The sequence below is a fragment of the Acomys russatus genome, chromosome 18 (genome assembly GCF_903995435.1).
Source record: "Acomys russatus chromosome 18, mAcoRus1.1, whole genome shotgun sequence".
NCBI classification, from domain to species: Eukaryota; Metazoa; Chordata; class Mammalia; order Rodentia; family Muridae; genus Acomys; species Acomys russatus.
The window spans coordinates 51,422,273-51,427,947 of NC_067154.1; the positions used below are offsets into that span (position 1 = coordinate 51,422,273).

Below are 5,675 nucleotides of genomic sequence, written 5' to 3' on the forward strand. Positions count from 1 at the left end.
CAAAGGAAGAGACATGCGTGACATCCATTTGCCAGATTTGTAAAGGTCTTACGCCCCGTGGGTTTATCCCTACATGGGGTGTAGGCAAAAATTCACAACAATTTTTATATTGAATCACAATGTCTCTAGCTTCTTTTTTAGTTATAGCAAAGCGGCGGTGGAGAGTTTTAGCCGTCACATGAAAGTGCTGATGAAAATTTTTTGTTGTATCCGCCTGGGAGGACAGTGTAGTGGCTATAAGCCGAGTGGCCTTATCAGCCAAGTCATTGCCCCGGGACATTGGACCTGGTAGGCCCGAATGTGCCCTGACATGGGTAATATATATGGGTGTTTTTTTTATTTTGTAAGGCCAATTGTATTTGTTGAAAAATAGAGGCGACTTTACTAGAGGACTTAATGATTTTTGCGGCCTCCAATAAATTAACAGTATTAACCACATAATAGGAATCTGATACAATATTTAAAGGCTCGGGAAAGATCTTTAAAACCTCTAAAACTATCAAACATTTTACTATTTGAAGTGAGGTTTTTTTGGTAATCTTTAGTCATTATCTTATCCTTAACCACATTTTAAATGGAGCCTGGGTCTCTCATTTAGAGGGATCATCAAGTAAGCCGAATCATTGTCTGAAGAGCCCATTTTGGCAACATTTGGTCTAGAGGATCCTCCTCCTATATCAGGGAGGAGTAACAATTGAGCAATTTTGTCCCCTTTTGAAATTGAGAAAACTCTTTTTGGACTAGAACATAAAATTTGAATCTCTGTAGAGTGTTAATTATCTACGATTTTAGGATACACTATTAAGCCTTGTAAGGTAAGTATGCCTCGACCCAGTATGAGGCCGACAGTTCCTTGAGGCAAAGGTGTAATGGTCTCTGTAGGAACTGGTTGGATATTCATTTGTGGCATTAGTAAGAAGTTGGAGGCGGCACGCAGGTCCACTCTTGTAGAGTGTCTTGAGCCGTGTCTCTGTTGTCCTCCTGGGCTTTGACAAACAGGTTGCTATATCTTTGAGGGCCCTGGGACTGAGGGCCCGACGGCCCATTTTTTGGCGCATCAGTAGCCTGGCTGTTATCGACAGTTTGATTGTTAATAGGTGGGAGGAGTCTCCCCTGTACATCTCTCACCGAGCGGCATTGGCTAGTCTTATGATATCCTTTGTCACAACGGTTGTAGAGAGTCGGTGTTTTTCCCCTTCTGTTTGAGTTTTTGTAGTCCTTTTTAAAATGTCCAGGCTTGTCACAGTTATAGTAAGTCCTCTGGTTGGTTTTACCAGCAGGGCGTTTTTGAGACTGGAGGATAGCAGCTGTTAGGCCCGCATTAGTAAGCGGTCCTCCGAGGTCTCTACACATTCTGAGCCAATCTTGTAAGCCCTTATTTTTTTTAGGGGCTATGGTGGTTTTGTACTCTTGAGTGGCTTGTTTAAATATCAACTGTTTAATAAAAGGTTTAACCTGTTTAACATCTCTAAAGATACGTTCTGTTGTTTTTGTCATTTTGGCCACAAAATCGGAAAATGATTTCTCAGGGCCCTGAATAATTTTTGTAAGGCGTCTATTAGTCTCCCCTTTTTTTGAAAGTGTTTTTTAGGCTTTAATAGCTGTCTGTGAAATTTGAGCATAGGCTCTCTAATGGTAATTTGTTTGATTTACAGTAAATTGACCTTGACCTGTCAACAAGTCAAAGGTCCAGTTTTTTTGTTTAGGAGTAAGGGCAAGAGCATTGGCCTGGGCTTGTGTTTGAGCGGCCTCATACCAGAGAGTCCTCTATTTCATGTATTGACTCATGTCTGGAAGTGTGGCTTTTGTTACCATCTGTCAATCAGAAGGAGTTAAGGTGCCAGTGTCAATTCTATCCAACATTACCAGGGTAAAATTTGTATTAACCCTGTATTTGTGGACAGACTCAGCCAATTTTTTAATTAGGTTATATTTGACGGGGGCATGTACTCGTCCCCCGTTCTCTGTTTCAAAAACAGGAAAAAAATTGTGTAATTTTTTATGAATCTTTTCCGGCCAAAAGGAAAATCCAGACCGCAGTTTGTAGGGTGGAGGAGCGGTGGGTGTTACCCTACGAGAGGAGTTATGGGAGGGTTTTTTATTATTTTTTCATTCGTCTGGGTAGTATCTCTCCTCCTCATATTTGGCTGCCTCCTCCTCTAACTCTGCTTCTTCCTCTGAATCAAGAGCCTCATTGTCAGAGGCATTGGGGCTAGAGCTTGCAGAGCTATCAATATTTAATGTCTCAAGTTCCCTTAATGGGTAAAGTCCTTGTGATGTCCCTTCTGGGGAATCAGGGGACTGCACTCCTTTTACAGGAGGGTTCTTAGCTTCTTTCCTTTTACGGGTATCCCTTTTCTTGCGCGCACCCAACCTCTTACTACGTTCGGTTTCTGACATGATATCCTGAACTTCCTCTAGGGCGACCTGTCCTTCCTCTACTGCCCTCTTGCAATTGTCATCCTCTAGGCAATTTTTTACAAGTAAAAAAATAAAAAATATCACTCCTAGAATCGGCCCAAGAAATTCAGAAATATGCATACCTCTCTGAACTTACCTATCCCTGCAGTTCTGAATCCTCCTTGAAGTCAAGGGGTCTCCGAAGGTGCTGACGATGGTGTGGTCAATTTCCCGGGTTTCGGCACCAGATGTGACTCGCGTTACCGTCTCGCCAGCAAGAACGACGCTGCACACACAGGATCCTTCTGCAGTAAAGCTTTAATGCGTCTTAAGAGGGAGAGCATAAGCTTACGACAAGTAAAATGGAGACCCCAAACAGCAGAAACCTATCCCTTATATAGGAAACTGTTCTCCGCTTAGGATGTGTCAGTCCCTGATTGGCTGTTACTCATCAGGCGATATGACGCCACGGGAGAGGCAGAGCACAACAAGTGGAAAGTTCCTTCGCACATGGACAGATTACTTGTTTACCAGTTTGGGACACAGGATGTCAGCGCCATCTTGTAATGGCGAATGTGAGTGTGGCCTCTCACACCCTATGACTGTTCCTGAGGGGGACTTCCACCCCCTGAATATGCTCATAGTCTCTTCTTGGCAACCTGCTGTGCTTCCTCTGAGTGCCGCCAGGTCTCCCCCTCCAGGGGACATGGTTAAATATGAGGCACCAGAGTACATGTGAACGTCAGTCCCCACTCTCCACTCAACTGTCGATAAGATGCCTAAAGGATATCATGATTTCAAGGGTGCTTATTTGGGGTGTGGTCAAGGCAGCAAGCACTGTAGTGATGCTCATGATCACGACTGTGATATACTGTGACTGTTAGTAAAGGATAATAAAGTTTGATCAAACATCATGAAAAACCATATTCACAGAGAAAGTGTTTGTTGGGTTTTTAATACCACATTTTAGTCCATCATTGAAGAAAGTCCAGGTAGAAGATCAAATGTGACTAGGAACCTGCAGATGATGCAGAAGCCATGGAAGGGTATTGCTACTAGCTTGATGGTCGTGACTTGCTCAGCCTGACCTGAGCCAGTCCAGCGGTGACCTTGCTCACAATGGACTGCATCCTCTCACATAAACTACTAATTAAGAATTAGTCTTGCCTACAGCCCAATTTTATGGACTCATTTTCCATATTAAGGCTTTTTCCTCTTCAAAGACTATAGCTTATATAAAATTATACATAAAACTAGATAACACGTTGAACCCTTTGTCATTTTGACACAGAAACACATCACTGTTAAGCAACACACTTTATTTTATCCTTTATACCCAATATCACACATTAATATTGACATCACAAGACAACACATTTTACACACTTAAAAAAGTCCCACAGTTTTACAATGATCACGATAATATGTGTGACATGATCTGGCTGGTTCACTATATCACCAATTTCACAGAAAAAAAAATAGCAGACACACATGATATTATTTTTATAACTATAAATTTTATGCTGTGAAAGCCAGAGAATCTTTATGGTACCCTTAGTGTATATAAAATATGTCTTATAGAAAGCTATCTTGAAAATTGAAACTGAAAGTCTGCATGTTATGGAGAGGATGAAGAATATGAATTACATACTTTCATTAGGAAACCTGAGTCAAACTGAGTTCATATGGAGTGCAAAATAGACTCATGAAAACTAATAAGGATTACTTATGCAGATGTAGCTCAGTATGTTTCATTCCGAATTCACCTGGACAGCCTGATGAACTTGACTGTCCTACTACCTATTGAGAGAGAAATGCTTTATATTATTTAAGGCCTCACTTTAATGCAATTCTACATGGAATACTAATAATTATAATAGTTCTTCTTTTATTAAAATCTGCTACTAGAAAGCAAGAAATGATCTAATTTACATAATTTCTGAATATTTATACTTACCATTTCTATATGGAAAAATTTGCCATTAGAAGTAAAGGTACTAAAACCTTAAAATAAATTGTTTTTGCAAGTATTTATTACCTGGAACATGGTATTTTATAAAAGGATTCTTATAACTACAATTCAAAGTTCATAAGAATGGACCTTGATATCAATGGCAAAGTTTGCTTGTGTTATAAACAAACTTCCTTAATATAGATATACAAAAATAATCAGAACCAAAATGTCAGGGGAACTGAATAAATATATCAAAGGAACCATTGTCATTAATAGCTTACCTAAAGGTGGTCATAATATTCACCTTTATTAAACAAGAAAATACTCTCAATGTTATGGTAATAATACATATTTTGTGTATTATTTTAACATTTACTGATGATCATTTTGTCTGGAAAACTTTCCCTGACACTAAGCCCATTGACATATTTTATCTTGATTTAGATTTGAGCATTACAAACTATAGCATATTACAATTAGAGAGTTGAGGTTAAATAGTGTCTTGTGCATCAGTATCTTAGTTGAAGTCTGTGAACTTTAACCAAAAGAAACCTAAAAAATTACTTAAAGCATTATATATAATGTAACATTAATGTATTCTATATCCCATATTCCATATTGTTTATCCCATATTCCATATTCTATATCCTATGTTATATGTTATATATATTGTATGTGTTTAAAATTTTATGGAAATGGACTTTATGGATGGTGAATTGGAACTGACAAATGAGTTCACAATGGACACTGAGAGTTGTAATACATATATATATATATATATATATATATATATATATATATATATGTATATGTACATATATATACATACACACACACACACACACACATATATATATATATATATATATATATATATATATATATATATATATATATATAAGTTATTTTTGGTCATTGATTTCCCTTCATTATTCCCAAAACTTAAGAAATAATAATTTGTTAGAAAAGTACATTGAAATTAAAATGACTGATACTGCAAAATGCTATAAGCTGCTCTCTTTAGAACTAGGATGTGACATTATGTAATTTATTACAATTTACATCATAGAAAACAAACCATTGGTATGTGTTCAGTTTATTTTGATTTCTCTTGGGCAGTGTTTTAACTTGATAGACATACTACAAATTATTGGACAGAAGAATGGACCAACCTTATAATGGTGTCAGTTAAAGTCACCAATCAAGTAGGCAGGGCTCCCTTTATATTGAAATAGGTTCTATAAACATATGCTCAGTTACTTCATATACAGACTTGTACAATTGTTTACTGTGAAATTTCAGAATGGCTGTCGATTTATGT

General features: G+C 37.8%; 1 pseudogene; it reads right to left on the bottom strand.

The window, feature by feature from the left end:
- Nucleotides 1–909: 909 nt before the first annotated feature.
- Nucleotides 910–1,977, bottom strand: LOC127202299 (igE-binding protein-like; annotated as a pseudogene).
- Between the last annotated feature and the right edge of the window lie 3,698 nt (nucleotides 1,978–5,675).